The sequence below is a fragment of the Tasmannia lanceolata genome, unplaced genomic scaffold, assembly GCF_043159265.1.
Source record: "Tasmannia lanceolata isolate RefF3 unplaced genomic scaffold, GAP_Taslan_0.1 ptg000008l, whole genome shotgun sequence".
NCBI classification, from domain to species: Eukaryota; Viridiplantae; Streptophyta; class Magnoliopsida; order Canellales; family Winteraceae; genus Tasmannia; species Tasmannia lanceolata.
The window spans coordinates 70,041,409-70,060,523 of NW_027518685.1; the positions used below are offsets into that span (position 1 = coordinate 70,041,409).

General features: G+C 36.5%; 1 long non-coding RNA gene across 16 annotated transcripts; it reads right to left on the minus strand.

The window, feature by feature from the left end:
- Positions 1 to 4,944: 4,944 nt before the first annotated feature.
- LOC143885567 (uncharacterized) lies at positions 4,945 to 12,621 on the minus strand. 16 transcript variants are annotated; one of them, XR_013253496.1, is made up of 10 exons: positions 12,567 to 12,621; positions 12,119 to 12,182; positions 11,924 to 12,036; positions 10,988 to 11,415; positions 10,799 to 10,881; positions 10,104 to 10,156; positions 9,659 to 9,754; positions 9,288 to 9,327; positions 6,887 to 6,985; positions 4,945 to 5,273 (listed from the first exon to the last, which is right to left on the minus strand). It is a non-coding gene; the product is annotated as an uncharacterized LOC143885567 (long non-coding RNA). The 16 variants fall into 16 exon arrangements; XR_013253489.1 differs by having other exon boundaries at positions 11,924 to 12,045; positions 12,547 to 12,621; XR_013253498.1 differs by having other exon boundaries at positions 11,924 to 12,010; positions 12,369 to 12,601.
- Positions 12,622 to 19,115: the final 6,494 nt, after the last annotated feature.

The following is a 19,115-nucleotide window of genomic DNA, read 5'->3' on the forward strand; positions in this document are numbered from 1 at the left end:
TATGATGAATAGGTGGATCCCACAAAGAAAAAACGATGGTCTTGATTGCTCGATCATGACTTGCACTCTTGAGATTCCATTTCCTACTTTCGTTGTCACCCTTTATTTATTTATTTTTTATTTATTTAAAGAAGATGCAGGTTTATATATATTACAAAATGAGAATTAGTTCAAATACACTTTTGGTCAAAAAACTACATCGCCCTACCAATGGATAAATTCACACCCAAAATAATACTAAAAAATATATGAGATATGAGTATTTTTGTCATGAGAGAGTTGCTTTGGGCATTTTTCAAATTTGATATGAGCTGTCTGATTAAGATCAGTTGATCGGTCGGATTGACCATGGATCAGTCGCGTAGGTGACCGAATGAACCGTTGGATCGGTCAAGGTCCCACTCGGTCGGGTTGGGCCATGATTTTGGTCATATGGGTGGTCGATCTTTTGGTCCAACACGCTCCAACGGCTAGTGCTTGAGCGGGTGCGATCCAAAGCGTCATATCATGGTATAACAACTAGTGGGTGATAAGGTGTGATGAGGATTGTTGGATTATGTCCCATCGCGTCCTAATGATCAAAAGCCAAAAGGGTGCAATCCGCACTGTGGATCATTGACCTGGCAGTTACAGGGGAGGACGGAGGTTTTACACAAACCAATAATCACTCCAAGATTGCTCTGGACTATAGAATCGTGGATTGGAGCGATCTAACGGCCAGATTTCAACCTGCTTTTAAAAGGTACCCTTGTAGGGGTGCAAATTAAATAGAAAGGTTGCCAAATACTCCATTAAAAGAGTAGATAACAGCCTTTGAAATAAAATACAAAAATTACACTTGTGGGACTTGAGTTTGAGTAAATCCATAGCCAAAATTACTCTCTTGGAAGTTTAACAACTTTGTTCTTTGCTTTCTTTTCACAAATCTATTCTAGTGTACTGTTTTCTGCAGAAACAGTAACCGGTGTCTCAAATACTTGTTTATCCAGAGGTGATTTAGAGTTTGTTTCTGCTTAGTGCAAAGCGTCAACAAACATTAGATATAGATAACACCGAGCTTCATTGTATTGTGGAGACAAACATTTGATTTACCTAGAATTTACCTCTTAGAATAGTGATAAGTAGTGCATGGTTGCGAACCTTGTAGAGTAATGGGGGGGGGGTGTCATTACTAGTATAAAAAGGAAAGAGAGAGAAGAAAGAGAAAAGGCATTATTCTGCAAGCCAAAATCCACATTTTTCGAGAAATTTGGCTTGGAAAAGTGGAAGGTGGATCCAAAGTCTTCCCAGTCTTCGCCACCTCACCGTTCATAAATCCAAACCGTCCAAACGTCTAAAGTAGAAGCTGAGCTCACAACTAAGGGAAAAACGAGTACTAATAGTGACATCTCATAAAGAGTGAGACCCACAACCGTGACAGGAAAGGTCGTCTCTTTCTCTATCCGTCTAACTCGAGAGTCGAGAGAATACTTCCACTGCGTGCCTCACACTCTAAATCACTCATCAATAATTAAATGATGGTAGGTCTCACACTCATTATCATTTTCTTTATTTATTTATATATTTTCTATTTATTTAAAGAAGATGCAGGTATATATATTACAAATGAGAATTAGATCAAAGACACTTTTGGTCAATCTAGACCGTCAAAAAACTGCAGAGCTATTAAATTTTTTTTTTAAGTCTATTAAAAAAGAAAAAAGACAAACCAATAAAAAATAAATAAAAAGACAAGTTAAGTAGGAGCAATTGTTCAAACATGGTTGTGCTGATATCATTTCCCATAATATAAATAATAAGAAAAATAAGAAAACAAAGAAAGCGATGATGATTTTATCGCCCCACTGTAGGATAATGCGCCCTGCACGTCACGTGATTTGAGGTAAAAAAGGGTTAAAGTCTGCCCCCAGTTCCAATTAACATGGGGCGCATTATCCTACAGGGGGGCGAAAAAAATAATCTCCCATAAAATCGGTTTGGGTCTTTTTGAGTGTTGACCCGACCTGACCTGGAGACTCGGAAGCACTGAGGAAATATCGTGAGTTCGCACCACCTCAGCCCACGAATTTGTCACCCGTGGTGGCCGGCACGCGGATCCCTGAGTGGACCCAACTACTGGACCTCCTACTTTCGTTGTCACCCTTTATTTATTTATTTTCTATTTATTTAAAGAAGATGCAGGTTTATATACTACAAAATGAGAATTAGATCAAAGACACTTTTGGTCAAAAAAACTACAGAGGTGTCCATGATACTAATCCCGTCAAACCCTACCAATGGCTCAAAATTTCTTCCATTCGCCCTTGGATCTGTTTCAAAGCGGATCCAAATTAATTGGGTTTTCCCTCGAATCGTTCAAACATATAGTTGAGCCGAAGTTTGTCTACAGATTTATGAGGAATGATAGATGCAAGGGCGACCTTGCATAAAGAGCTGGAAAAAGGGCCCTTGATTGCATCACATCATTTTTTATTACCGTCCAAATCAAATCGGTTGAAAAAAGTAAATTCGGTTCTACTTAATGATTTGGGTCAAATCAAGGGACCTTTCCAGCTCTTTATGCAAGGGCTTCCTTGCATCTATCATTCCTCCAGATTTAAATAATTCGTTTGGGTCACCTTAATGTAAGCAGGCTGTGCCCGAAAATTCATCCCCTTAGGTTGATCCTAACCCTCCGATCTGTATCATTTTCTGTAATGTCGTCGTTCTGTTGATCCGGGGTTAGGATTATTGAGGCACAACATATATATGTTATGGTAATCCATATGAAGGGTTTGGATCTTTGAACAAAGCGGGACCGACTTTTTAAAAAAAATACTCATATCTAAGCACATACATCATATTTAAAATTTAGAACTATGTTTTCATAATAAATTTCCTATTTGTTGAGTTATACAAAATTTGTATGGGGCAGAACAAAAACAAGTGCCAGCTAGCAGATGTATTTAAAGGGAAAGGTATTTTAGGTTTTTTAATTCCTTATGGTTAAATTTTAACTTAATAAAATTCAATAAGTACTATTTTATAAAATATTTAGCCAGGTATTCCCTCGTTGATGGCTTATGACTAGTAAAAGCATATGGGACCCAACTGAAAATGACAGGACATCCCTGTGGACGACTCTCACTCCTATGAAAAGGATAAGAGAAGGGCGATGCTAAATTCGCACCCCTTGTAGGATGATTCACACCCCTAATACACGTAAAAAAGTGTTATATTCTACTAGGAGGTGTGAATTTATCATCTCCCAAAAGATCGAAAAATCTTAATTTGTGGGACCTATCTTGGATGGAAGATTATGAGTAATTGAGACGGTTGTGTCTAGTGTGGAGTGCGGGTCGGACTGTATTTAATGTCTTCTAGTGAAAAAGCAGTCTTGTTGATAGAGATTTAAACAATTAAAATTTAATAGTCAATGTCGTGTCATATAAGGGAAAAACGCATAGTAATAGTGACATCTCATAAAGAGTGAGACCCACAACTGTGACAGGAAAGGTGGTCTCTTTTTCTATCCGTCTTACATGAGAGTCAAGAGAATAATTCCACTGCGTGCCTCACACTCTAAATCACTCATCAATAATTAAAGGATGGTAGGTCTCACACTCATTATCATTTTGTGTAACCTTTATTTATTTATTTTCTATTTATTTAAAGAAGATGCAGGTTTATATATTACAAAATGAGAATTAGATCAAAGATACTTTCGGTGAATCTAGACCGTAAAAAAACTGCAGAGCTGTCCATGATACTAATCCCGTCAAACCTACCGATGGATTATCCATCGGTAGGTTAGGAGACGTGCACCGTTGTGAGTTTCACCTTTGATTAATCTGGATCATCCATTAGGGTCGGCCCCATCTTTTCGTCTCAAATTGGCTTGGTGATCCATGTATCCTTGTTCAGAGTTGGGTGGAGAAAAATTAAAACATTAATTTTCATATCCATTAATCTATAAGATACAACGATTTGGACAGGAATTTACACTTGGGGGCCGGACTAATTTACCCTTGGCTGCATTGGTCGTTGGGGGACATGATCACTAAACTAGCTAACCATGCATCATAAAAGAGATTTTGCCAGTCAGTGGGGGCCATGGCACCCCTCATGCTATGTGTGCAAGACCCAAAAGTTCACTGTTCAAATTAAATTCGACCAAATTGTATTAAAAGTTTACCGTCATATCCAATCCAAATAACGTCTCTTAAGTATGTGATATGATACACAGACTTTGTTGTAGCACATTCAATAATTTTGATAAGCTCCTGAAATTTGCACACCATGTTCTGATAATTTCACTAACTCACATTGTCTTGTACTATTTTACCAGCTGTCAATGGTATCACAATTTCAAAATAGGGATTTGCTGGCGTTCATCGCAGACGGCATTTCGCGGAGAGTCTTTTCAGCCAGCTCAGATGAATTAAATGAATAAGATGCTTTGCAAAATGCCTTCTGCGATGGACGCTAGCAAATCCCTTTAAAAAAAATCTCGTAAAAGCAAATTAGGAAATAAAAGACAAGGTAAATTAATGCAAGTAAAAAGTGGGTGGGTCCCACTTGTCCGGATTCATCGGCCCACGTATTGCGCCGCGCTTTAACCGTACCTGGGACCCATCCCCAGCATACTCTCGCTTTTCTTTTGCACTTCCGCTCTTTATCGTCTCTCCACTCTCGTATTTGTGTAATCGATTTGGTCCAGATTGAACAAGTTGGGTGGCATATACATTTTGTAATACATGCATGAAAGAAAATTTTATCACCGTGGTGAGTTTATCACCTTTGATTAATCTGGACCATCCATTAGGGTCGGCCCCATCTTTCGGTCTCAAATTGGCTTGGTGATCCATGTATCCTTGTTCAGAGTTGGGTGGAGAAAAATTAAAACATTAATTTTCATATCCATTAATCTATAAAATACAACGATTTGAACTAATGTGCTACACAGACTTTGTTGTAGCACATTCAATAATTTTGATAGGCTCCTGAAATTTGCACACCATGTTCTGATAATTTCACTATCTCACATTGTCATGTACTATTTTACCAGCTGTCAATGGTATCACAATTTCAAAATAGGGAGTTGCTGGCGTCCATCGTAGACGGCATTTCGCGGAGAGTCTTTTGCATGAGGGAGCAGCCAGCTCAGATGAATTAAATGAATAAGATGCTCCGCAAAAACATGTATTGAGATCTCTTCAACGTCCATTTGGACTTCATTTTGTGTACAAATAGCAATTTCCGTGAGAAAATAACATAAAGAGGTAGTAGAACTTCTGCATGAATAAAGAAAAATAAGAAACACTTACATTTACAAAATTGACAGAAGCAACACACGTGGAACGTTTATAGTCTCTAAGTCATATAAGGTGTGTGCTTCATCAGGCTATCCTTTTTTAAGGCAGCATAAATAGATCATGAGAAAACAAATTTGAAGTTTGTTAACTAACAGCAACCAACAAATCAACGTACTGTTCCAAAGAAGAGTAACATCTGCTCTGGAAAACTTACACCAAATGAACAAATAAATTAGAAATGGGTTTGGCATCCACTTCCTAAGACCAATTCAAAGCAATATATATATATATATATATATATATATATATATATATATATATATATATATATATATATAGGTAAATATTGTCCCTTTTGTCAATATTTGCACAGTAAATAATTCTAACACACATCTCACGTTCATCAGCAGACTAGACCACAAAGACACTTTAGCCACAAACTTTAAAGAAATAAATTATACAGAGCAACTCGAATAGAAGAATCAAAATATCTTGATCAATGTTTGAGGAACAATGTTTGAGGAACACAGATAAAATGGTACAAAAGAATGCACTGAATACCAAACACTCAAAGTAAACCAGACTATACTTTCTTTTCTGCTACAATAATCTTACTTTAATTAAAATTTAATCAAATAAACCTACCAAACCAAAAACAGAAGGCAAATATTTTGATTAAATGTCAGGACCTAATGCTACGTACTTGATGATTAATGTCAGAACACTCATAAAGATTTGAAAGAGAAGGCAAAAGAAAAGGTCTCTGACTAATTCACCATTGAAGAAAACTTTCAAATCGCCATAACTTTGCAGGACGAATTGCATGACATTTACAAGAAGCTTAGTGCTTGCCATAGTGCCAAATGTATTAGCGTGCAAAGAGAAGTACCAAGGAGGTGGGGTCGTAGATACCAGCCAAGTTCTTGAGCTATATTTTGAGTAGCAACAAGTCACAATTGGTTAGAAGCATCTTTTTTTTCTTTTCTGAATGATCTGGTTAGAAGCTTATATACTCCTTTTAGAATACCACAATTGTCTTTGCATTATCTTTATCTAATAAAACCAGCAGGGGTCCCCGCCAAACCCCAGCTTACTCATAAATAAAACAATTGTCTTTGCTAAAAAAAAAAAAAAAAAACAATTGTCTTTGCATTTTATCCATTTCTAATAATGTAATGCTACTTAAAAAATATCACATAGTCCATGATAAATACCAAAGTTAATCATAACAGATATGTATTAACCAAGGAATTAAGCTTTTAATAATAATCACTATCTAAAGACAGTGCCAATACATAAACAGAGAGAAGCTACAATTTTCTTTGAAGTTTATGGAACATTAAAAGTATATCATGCCTCAAAAATCACATATCTGACAACATCCAACAAAAGAGGATAGAAATTAAAAAAACAAATCAAAATCCAAATATGGGTCTGCGATAATTCAACCAAGTAAAAATTAAAACCCATATCACTCGAACTCCAAAAAATGAAAATTGCATCAAGAAAAAACAAAACTTCAGAAAGCAAGTGGGTTGAACATCTGTAGAAGCAAATTAGAGAAAAAGCAGAGAAAATGAGAGAAAAATTACCTCTTAATAAATATGTCCTAAATCATAAGAACTTCCATGAGAAGGAAGACCAAGAGCAGTTCCCTCATTGATAAAGAAAAAACAAGTCCTGAACACCCTCTGAAATTTCATGGTGGTTTGATGTCAATTACATTTCTCCATGAAACTCAATAAAGAAGAAATGAAACATGGAAATCCTCAACCAAAAAATTCAAGTAGAAACCCAAAACAACATAGCTCAACGGAAACCCTTTCTTGCCTCCATCAGTAGATATAACCTAAACAGAAGGTGGTTCTTTGATGTAGATGGAAAAGTAATCTAGAAAATCCAACACACAAAAAAAATTTCCATTCAACAAAAAACCCAACATAGAAAATGGAAGGAAATGAACTGGAGAATTATTAATGATTGCCAATTCAGGTTAACATGGTTTGAGTTCTCAAAAAAACTCAAATTCAATTTCGTTTTCTTTTACGGTATAGTTATGAAAGAGAGGGAAAAAATGAACAATTGTGGGAACTGATCGAACTATAAGAGCAGAAATACTTTCTCGCCTTTATTTTAAAAAGCTGAAAAGACAACAAAAAAACGGTAGAATTTGGCGCTAAATCATCAGAATAAATATGTTGTAGGAACAAACAAAACAAACCCAAGACAGTATTATTAAAGCAAAAATCTAAAACATAAGCATTCAAAAAAATGGAAGAGAAAGTAAAATGCAAGCTAGTAAGGATATTTAAATGTAAATTAATTTAAAATAATGTACCAATGGCCACTGCCTATAAATGCATCAATTCATGTTTATAATAAGCAGAAGACATGATTCTAGAGATTTATCATGTGATTTCAATCAAAATCTAAAGATCTCTGAAATTAAAGTGAACATGGATCCAAAGATTTAATAGCTTTACAATTTATATCATATTTGTTCTGGAACATGATCCGGAATTAACAGATCTTGAATTCTTGAGTTATATTTTGAGTAGAAACAAGTAACAATTTCTGGAGATCGTTGCCAGATTGGTTAGAAGCCTTTTCCTTCTTTTTTGAGTTAGAAGCTTTTTCCTTCTTTTTTGAATGATCTGGTTAGAAGCTTATATACTTCTTTTAGAATACCACAATTGTCTTTACATTATCTTTATCTGATAAAACCGATAGGGGTCCCTGCCAAACCCCAGCCTACTCATCAAAAATAAAATTGTCTTTGCATTTTATCAATTCTAATAATGTAATGCAATTTAAAAAATATCACATAGCCTGTGATAAATACCAAGGTAGAAAGCTATGGCTTTAATCAATGCTTACTTCCATTTTAACTCATTTGGGAGTCTAATTGAACCTGTTTTCTGTATATATTTCAGCGCATGCCACTCAAAGGTACCAACCAAACAATAGTGGAAACATCAGATCTGTTTCTATTTTACTCGTTTAGGAGTGTCACTGTAAACCCGCTTTTCTATATTTCAGAGCATGACATTTAAAGGTAGCATTCCTCCTCCGGCATTCGAAAGCTACGCAGCCTAACATGTCAAAACTTCATAACATAATCAAAACCATGTAAATAAAATAATAAGCAAATCCATAAGAAAGATAAATGAGAAACTTCGACCCAACAGGAAAGATCAACCCAGAAAACTCACCTTCACTTGATTAACATGTGGTATAGGAACAACAAACTCTCCCACATCCATTAAAAAAAAAAAACGAACTCTCCCACATCCAAATCCCCAATCGATCTAGGAAGGCATAATCTGCCAGACTAGCAATGACGTGGGCTTGCCTGTGAATGACAAAAGAGTTGAAGACTATCCTTATAGTAACATTAAACATATGAGAATGGTTTCTTTTGCCATTAAATAAAATTTCAGCTACTCATGAATGAAAGTTTCTCCAGTACCTCACTGAGCGCCCCCCCCCCCCCCCCCCCCCCAAACATTCGGTCTTGAAGCCTGGCTTTTTGCTGAAAATCTATTTTGGCCTTCACAAAAAACAACTAATGCCAGACGAAGGGCTTGAAGACGCTCCTCTACCATAAATCCCTAATCCATCCAAATGAACCTAGCAAGCTTCTATATAGGATCCTTCCATTTCAATCTGCATAAAATGAAATGTCGATATCGGCTGTTGAAATTTCTTTACGCAATCTACATTCCAATGCAACTAATTATGCTACAAATTGAAAATTAAAACAAGGAAACAAAAATAAATGTCACGTAGTGATAAATGAGGTAAAATTCAAAACCCTAACCTTACTCTTTTATTGTTAACCCTGAGAAATGAAGGGGAAAAGGAAAAAATGAGTCAATCTAAGAAGACACAAGTGTGTAAACAAATTTGTTCTTCCTATTAAGATAGCAAGAGTAAATCAGAACAGCTACATCAAGTTCATTAAAAGACCAATCAGTGTAACAGAAGCCTAACCTTAAGTAAGATACTCCTCATGTTCTTCTATCTCGGTTTCCTATACATGGAAAAGATTTAAAGTATGAAAGAAGCTTGAGTGAGTGATATTCTATAGGAAATTTTCCCTCATATCTACTGATGACCGAAATATTTTCAACCATGGTTAAATCTTTGAACTTGAAGAAATAAAATGTGTGAAAACTCCATAAGTTTTTTCCCAAAACTAAACATAAATTACAGACCAAAGTAATTGTAACTTGGCTTAGAAATGGCAGGTGTGAAATTGTCTACAATGATTTTTAGCTCATTCTAAAGATGAATATAGTGTAATCATGATTCTATCACTATACCAACCAAGCTATAAATTTGCATGCTATTGGATTATATACCTGCCATGGTAAAATATAGAACTCCCAACATCCTGAAGAACCCGAACTTCAATGTGCAATTTGTGCATGTCAAAAATGAGACACTAGTCTGTTGCCCTGTTCAATCAAACCCATTCACCAAAATATCAAAATCCAAGAAGAAAATCATCTAAAAGAACAAATCAATACGGATAAAGAACAGCCTGCATAGTTCCAACCAAGCTACCAAATTTCTTTAGCTTACAACATTCCATGCCATTCGTCTGTGGTAATTAACAAAATAGAGAAAGCAGAACATTAAGAGAACCAGATCACTAAATCATTACAGCCTAAAGAACACAATTTATCACATAAACTGCAGAACTTCTTTGCTTCTATATCACAAAAATAGATAAGAGGGCACAGGCTCGAGAGAGCTATTAGATGTGTGGTTGATACACGGCGGATGAGAAAAAACAATGCAAACCTTGATTTCTAGAGTATTAGTCGATTCAGTGTTTTCCATGTATTGAAAGGAACCTAAATAAGAGAAGGGAGAAAAAACAATGTAAGAAAAATAGCAACAGATACAGATACAGAGGTGAAGCACATTTTTTACACATACCTTCATTTCTATAATGAAAAAAAATAAGAAAACAATTTAATAGTTAGAACCCAATAATTTAGAAGAATCATAGACAATGAAGTTTTATTTGAAGAATAATAATCATTGAAGAATCAATATCTTACAAAATGGAGCTATTGAATATGGCACGCCACAGAGTTTAAACAGCTGGACAGGACCCATTACAAATGACAATCCCACAAGAAGAGCTACCATTGAACTCCTGGAAATTAAACAGGCCACTGATATTCCCACTACCATGTTAAAATAATGAGACAAACTCAGCTTGTCTCATTAACAAAACATGGCAGTGCAAATATCATTAGCCTGTAAATGTAGGGTGAGTTTCTCTTGGTCTCTCTTCATTGGTGTCTATCCATCAAATACACGAATTTGTTTGAATCCATTGATCAAATTAACAAGAGAGAGAGAGAGAGAGAGAGAGAGAGAGAGAGAGAGAGAAATCTAATCAGGATTTGAAAGTTGGTTGAAGATAGTAAGATCTCAAAGAGAATGCGAACGAAAAATAAGAAATCATGATCGAATACAACTTTTACCTGTTTTCGTAGTAGCTGTTAATGACCACAGCCACTTTAGAGGGGAGCATATAATGAATTAGAGAAAAATCCATCAAGAAATCCTACAAAAAATATGAGATATCAGCCTTTCTGATTTCTTACATCCATGAAAATCATATAAAACATGGATTTGAGAAATACAAGCAGAGGCATGGAGGAAGCACATACATGATTCAGTTTTCCTCTCACTATGTCCATGGAGCAAGCATCGGTTTTCCTGTTACTATGATCCATAGACATAAACTATGATAGCATCTCCTCTGAAGAAGGAAATGTAGCAGTCTTGCTAAAGCTTTTCTGAGTATTTGCATCTAAAGCGCTACTCTACTTGACTTTCAACTCTGAGTACATCATGCCCTCTGAAGGACCTATCTCATCCCTATCCGAAGTTACAACATGGTAAAGTGCACCTCCCTGAACATCATCTTGAATGCGTAGTGTTTCATCAAAGGATCTTCCAAGCTCTAACACCTAACCGTCTGTCATAGTAACCAATGTAATGTCGGCATCATCTTGAGACATTACGATACCAGTCATTCCTATGTAATAAGTGCCCTGCTCAATCTTAACCTGCAATTGCTCGAGTTCCTGTGCATCTACATATGAATTGAAGTCAATATCTTCATAAACTAAGTTAACACAAGGTATAGAAGCATCCAATACCCCCACGTGCTGTGGACACAAGAATTTCTATGCATAAATTGAAGTCAATATCTTCTGAAACTGAGTTAAAACAAGGTATGGAAGCATTCATTAATAATACCATAGGTTCTGTGGACACAGGAACTGCTAATGTTCAATATTAGAAAACCATGTACCATCTGATAAGTTCTCCGATTAACCAAAGAAGACATAATAAAACTCTCTCCTACTAACATATGTTCACATTAATGAGTTTCTGCTGTCAAAAATATAAGCAGGTCCTATTAAAGGATAAAGGAGAAAATGGGTCACATCTAATTTAACAACCAAAACTACCTATGGTTAAAAAAGAAGATTAACTCCCTGCTTCTAACAGAGCTCAAAGATAAGAAAAACTAAAAAATCAATGAAATCAGAGATTAAAAAAGAAAATAAAAAAACCCAAAACTATCTCTATCTCACCTGCGTCAAATCATCCTCATAATCATCAAGATTGAAATTGATACCTGCATGGCGACCCAAAACTTGATGGCTGCTCTGTCAAATGCTCTGAAACAAATTTCTCGAATCTAATCCTAAAATCTCTGGTTGAAAAATATTTGTTACTGAGTAAAACAGGAAAAAAAGGAAACAACATGAAAATGATTTTACAAGCACCTGAGAGAAAGTTGTAGAAAATGGGCAAAAACAAAGCAATACTGAGCACTTGTGCCGAATCCACCTGCATTGGAGAGAAGTTATTCCAATGTCAGTAACTGCGAACAATGGAAAAAACATTCACGAAAAAGAGGAGAAATTTTTTTATAAATACCCAAATAAACTTGAGGAAAAAAAAGAAGAAACCCATAGAATTTTATTTTTTTAAGTTGTTGAGAAAAAATTGGAAAAAAAAAATGAAGAAACCCACAACGGAATTCGGATAAAATCCCCACAGCCCTTTTTTGTTTTCCTCCTGGCTACCAACAACACTGTTAAAAGGAGAGGCTAGGGTTTCCGAGTTCACTCATTCCCCCAAACCATAAAGAAGAAGAGAATCGTTCTGCAGAGGAAAGGGAAACATAGAAAAAGAAAGTATAGACATCTACATTCTTCTCGCCGAACAGACCTGAGGCTAGGGTTTCCAGGCATAGGAAGAAGAAGCGCAAGTAGAGAGAAGAAAGTTGAGGTTTTGTTAAGAGGTGTTCTGTAACTTTTTCGTTGTCGCGGGAAAAAACACACGTGGCCTGGGAAGGAAAGGAAGGATAAGGCTTAAGGTGACGTGTTTATGACACGTATCTTCAAGGGCTAGGCAGCAAGGAGCCAAGGAAATGGTAAAAATGCCCCGGCAGGATTAGACATGGCGGGAATAAGTAATGAAAGAAGGGTAGGGAATTTTGGTGAAAGATGGCTGACGAAATTTCAGGGGAAGCAACAAGGAAATAGCGAAAATGCCTGGAAAATGGGGACGTAGGAGGAAGATTTAAACGACAGGGGTATGAAATTTCAAGGTCTAGGCTTTTAGAATAGTAAGGAAAGGATTACAAAATGAGAATTAGATCAAACCCTACCAATGGATTGTCCACAACAGACAGTTAGGATTTGTTTGAATATAGGCTCTGTTCGGATTGAAGGAATTCTCTGGAATAAAGAGGAAAATTATATGGCTTATTTAGCTGAATACCATCATAAATTGAAAGTTCCATTTTCACTAAAACTTGAACGGGTTGGTTCAAGTTATTTTAATTTTTCATATAAATCAAACAAAAGAAAAGAAGGAAAAATTGGAAAAGTTTGTCCTTTCCAAACATTTTTATAAAATTCCTGCAATCAAAACGAGGCCATGTGATAGAACACCGTTCTATTAGAAAAGAAAATAGGGACGAAGAAGATAGAAAAAAGCGAAATAATGAGCTAATTTGAGGAAACTCAGGCCTCCAATGAGTTAATTAGAGGAAACTCGACCTCCAAGATGCAAACTGCACTTAATTTGATTATTCCCTGCTCAAAGGCCATTCGGCATCTACATTATATAGAAATTAGGAAAAGAAAAATAAGAAAATATAAATCAGCATAATAGGAAAAAGAAAATAAGGAAACCTAATATAAGATAGCAATAACATAAATAAGGAAAGCTTCTAAATAAGAAAATCTATTCCTAACATTCCCCCGCCCTTAATTTCAACCTTGACCCCAAGGTTGAAGATTGATCTTGTGCAAGACTTTCCAAATTTCTTCTCTCTTCTCCTTTTTTGGAAAGTCTTACACAAGATCAATCTCCAACCTTGGGGACAAGGTTAAAATTAAGTGCAGGGGAATGTTAGAATCAGTTTTCCTTTTTCCTATTCTGCTAATTTAGATTGTCTTCTTTATTTAGGTTATTGCCATATTTAGGGTTTCCTTATTTTCCTTCACATTCTGCTGATTTATGTTTCTTTATTTTGCTTTCCCTAATTTCTATATAATGTAGATGCCGTATGGCTATGGAATAATCAAATTAAGTGCAGTTTGCATCTTGGAGGTCGAGTTTCCTCGAATTAACTCATTGGAGGCCTAAGTTTTCTCGAATTAACTCATTATTTCGCTTTTTTCTATCTTCTTCTTCCCTATTTTCTTTTCTGATAGAACGGTGTTCTATCACCATGCTGATTTGGTCGAGAATGAACAAGGTGGTGAGTTTTGTAAAACATGCGTGCAAGAAAAATTTTGGTTGGGAGACGTGTACGGTGGTGAGTTTCACTTTTGATTAATCTAAACCAAGTAATAGGGTGGGCCCCTTCTTGTCGTCTCAAATTGGCCTGGTGATGTCGAGAGTTGGGTGGAGAAAATTAAAACATTAATTTTCATATGATCCATTAATGTATAAGATAGGGCTGTTTGGACAGGAATTTACACTTTGGGGCGCAGGGGGTGGGGGGTGGACTACTTTACACTTGGCTGCATTGGTCATTGGGGGACCATGGCCACTAAACTAGCTAAGCAAACATGTAGAGCCATGCATCATAAAAGAGATTTTGCAAGTCATTGGGGGGGGGGGGGGGGGGGGGTACACAATTTCACTAACTCGCCTTGTCTTGTACTATTTAACCAGCTGTCAATGGTTATTACAATTTCCAAAAAGCGATTTGCCAGCGCTCATCGCAGAAGGCATTTTGCGGAGAGTCTGTTGCATGAGGGAGCATCCACCTCATATATATCTCCACGATAATGTTTTGATAATGAGGAAAACCCACCTGGTTTTACATTTTTTTAACAAGCTGTACTCTGGTCATTTTTATGTGGGAGTTGCTTTGGTCATTTTTCTAAAGGAGATTACGAGTTATGCACAGCTAAAAACAAATAAGGTGCAAAATTTTAAAGTAAATAATTCACAGCTGTAAACTTTTACGCCCATTTTATGGCAAAACAAATTGACCCTCAAAAAAATATATATGATGATTGGATTTTTTTCATGGATACTTCCTGATAAATTCACACCCAAAATTTCTTCCATTTGCCCTTGGCTCAAAACTGGCAACCTAATTTTTGGGGAGTCAACAAGCCCACTGTCCACTCGGATCTGTTTCAAAGCGGATCCAAATTAATTGGGTTTTCCCTCCAATCGTACACTCAATTTTATAATCCATAATTGATAACCCATGGACAATATTTATGTGTGGATTATGCACACATGTAAGTAGGACATTATCAGATTGGAATGAGTATTTATATAATGCTTAGGAGTAGCTGTGCCTTATTTATTTTTATTTTTATTTTAAAAACAAATAGTTGAGCCGAAGTTTGTTTACAGATTTATGAGGAATAATAGATGCAAGGGCGCTCTTGCATAAAGAGCTGGAAAATGGCCCTTGATTGCATCACATCATTTTCGGTAACCGTCCAAATCGGTTGAAAAAAGTAAATTCGGTTTTAAAAGTTCAAGCAGTTATTTTTTTGTGCCATCCCAACCTTATAATTGTTGATTTGGAGTGATCAACACCATTGCTTTGGGTAAGCTGGTTTGATCTTTGTGGTCATAAGCCATTCATTGCAAAAATAGCAAAATATTGCCTTAAAACTCAAGATAAAGCTTATTATAGTTTCAACAATCATTTTGCATTACAACTAAAGGAAAATTGCACCATTACTTGAAACAACAAATTTTCAAGTAACTATGGAATTCTAAGAGCTTCTCGGTCGACCAGTCAATATATGCATCCATAGCTCTAAAGTATTTATGCCTCCAATGTTTGTTGAGGATGAGAAAGCCGATGACTCCCCAAAATCCCAAAGCATATGACATTGCCACGAATGAGTAGAAAAACACAGGATTATCAAGAACCCTAAAACTTTTCCCCTCATCTCTATCAGGTTGTGGAGGGATGTCCACGGAACAATTTTTTTCTAGTGGTGGTCCACATAGATATGGATTTCCCTCAAAGCTTTCCTCAGGAAATGTGGTAAGGTGTTTCTCAAAAGGGATATTACCTGATAGGTTATTGTAGGCGACCGAGAAAGCACCAAGTGAATCCAGTTGAGTTAATTCATAAGGGATTCTCCCAACTAACTTGTTGTGAGAAAGATCCAAACTTTCCAAGCTTTTTAGGTTCTGAAAGGATTGTGGAAGATAGCCAGTTAGCAGGTTGTTGGAAAAATTTAATGAGTGAAGCTCTCCCAAGTCTCCTATTTGGAATGGAATATCACCCCCCAATTGATTCGTGGACAAATCAATTCCAATCATCAAGCTAAAAGGAAGGCCGTCGTAAATGTAAGTTACACTCTTTGTGGTGAAAGAAATTGAAGTCCTAGGATGAAACAATCTATTATAAAGAACGAAATCGGAAATTTGGATTTGATCAGTTTTCTTCCATGAACTTATGTTGTTGAGACAAGAAGGTATATTTCCAGAAAAAGAATTGTTAGAGAGATCCAAGGTATGGAGGTTACTTAGTTGACACAATTGTATTGGAATGTGTCCTCGAAAGAAATTATGGCCTAAAAGAATTGATACCAATTTTGAGAGGAAGAATAACCAGCTAGGAATAGTATCGGATAGGGAATTTTTTTGCATATCAAGAATCATCAAGTCAGGGCTATTTAACAGGCCAGATGGAATTTTTCCAGTGAAGTTATTGTGGCTGGCAAATAAATATTGCAATCGTGTCAAGTTAGCATCAACTGGGAGAATGTCTCCTTGCAAACTATTACTTGATAAGTTTAGGTAAACCAGCTGAGTGCAATTTTTGGTGAGTTGATTTGGCATTTCTCCTGAAAAGTTGTTGGAAGATTGGTCCAATATATATAAGCGTTCTATTTCACCCATCGATGAGGGGATCCTACCTTGCAAAATATTTTTGGATAGGTTGAAGTAAACCAACCGAGGGAAGAGAGTGCCCATGTTTGTAGGAAGTGACCCGCTTAGATTATTCTCAGAGATATCTAGAACAGTGAGAGTTGATATAGTGTTGTGGGTAGACTGAGGAATTGAGCCTTCGAAGAAGTTATCCGTCAACGACATGTAATCACTTGACATATTGTACAATAGCCAAGATGGGATGTGCCCTCTAAGAGAGTTATGACCCAAATTTAAATCAATTAAACGAAGCTGACTAGAAAGAAAGCTGGGAATCCTGCGAGTGCTACGTTGCTTGAGGTTGCAATTTTCTAAGGACAAAAACCAGAGTTGAAAAGTAGGAACCCAGTGTGGGTGTTGGGTTTCAACCTCTAATTGGACATTGTTTGAAAGGTCAACAAATGAAAGCCATGAGAGGTTGGCAAAAATAGAAAATGAGAACATACCCATGAACTGATTATTTGAAAGCCCAATAGACTCTATCTTCGTTAGATTGTTGAAAATGAAAGAAGGAATCTTCCCTGTAAAGCGATTGTCGGAGAGATTAAGCTCTTGCAGGTTATGCATGCCTTCCATACATGGATGAATACCACCCTCAATTGAATTGCTCCCGAGATTCAAGTAACTTAAATTCCTTAGTTTGCAAATCCCTGTAAGAATAAGACAAAGAAAATGGTCCCAAAATTAGACCCCTGACCATATGTGGAGCTGGAGGAAGTTTGTGTAAATATCAAATCCATGTTCATGGATTTGATATTCCCAAAATTAGACCCCTGACCATATGTGGAGCTGGAGGAAGTTTGTGTAAATATCAAATCCATGTTCATGGATTTGATATTTACACACCCCTTGCTATTAGAGGGGCGGGAGGAAGTTCCTCCAGACAAATCTGGAGCCAACCATGACCACTCAAAGTAATAACGTAATTAGTCCTGTAAACATGTGGAGATGATATAACTATAAGATATGGCCCAATCATTGTATTGGTTGTCTCTGGGTTGTGACCTGTGACTGTGAGATCCAAAGATCTTAAAAGAGGGGGTGGGAATATCATTTCCCATTTTCTTTATTAAATGTATAGTTTACTTTTCTTAAAGCGGGTACTATGACAGAAAATAACAAAATCCTGTCAAAAAATACTCCACACATCATCATTTTGGGCGAGGAAAAGCTATTGCCCCGTACCTGTTGAGATGGCGCCAAATGTGAATGTCAGATTATTCTCTGATAAATCCAAATCTTCCAGGGAGGAGAGGTTGCCTAGACATGATAGAAGACGTTGATCGTGAAGATTGTTAAGGCTGAGTTCTAGATGCTCGAGTCTCTTCAAGCCACATAATCCTACAAGAAAAATGATCAAGATGGTTTCAATAATTAATCTTACTGATGGGATGGCCGTTAGGTGGCCATATACGTTGCCTCATGATGTTTTGCCAGATCAAGGGCCTTGGTTACGCACACCCTTGTGCCTATTTGTGATGCATCTGATCTTGGCCTAGTATTCATCCTATGAGATTTGTTTAGGCCTTCTTTGTATTGCAGAAACACATTTCTCGCACAAAATATTTTCGTTGATTTTGTTTACTTCACAATTTAGACTGAAATCATATGGTTACAGTTTGTTTAGACGGGTACCATTATAAAATGAAAGTCCTAATAAATAAAACTTTGTAATCAATCAATGGAAAAGGAAGAAATTTTGTAAAAATTTTCTTTTTCAAACTTTTTAAGAGAATTCCTGCAATCCAAAATGGCCATGACCATGAATGTGATTATAAGCATTGACCCTCATGGGGTAGCCGATAAGGTTCTGATCCCACTAGAAAGGGAGGTGATAAGTTCGCCCCTTGACTCGGCATTCGCTTCTCTAATAGAAGCTAAAGCTTTAAGAGGGTGTTTTTGTCTATTTGCAAAACCTGGGTTAGGGCTTCATATTAAACACCTAAAAATACAACTTTTGGGTGGTTTTTCTAGAGTTTAACCTAATCTAATCGTGCAACAGCCCTAAAGGAGCGTGTTCGTGTGGGAGAAAGTGGAGAGACCATCTTGGAGGCCGAAATCGTGATCCAAGCTACGATCCATCCAAAAAATGGTTTTGATCTTTAAAAACACTAAGATTTAAGTTCTGTTGATTTGGAATAATGTCGTTTTGGACATATAATTGCGTTTGAGAGGTCTCCGTGATTGATCTCAGATTCCTTGCTGTTCACCTTGTTCTTGGATCTCCATCGAACCCAAGATCTTTCGGTTTTGTCCTAACCCTCTGATCGCCGCACCAATCACTTTCCATTTCTTCCCCTTTTATTCCCTTTTCATTTCTTTTTCTTTTTTGTCTAAAATGTCCAA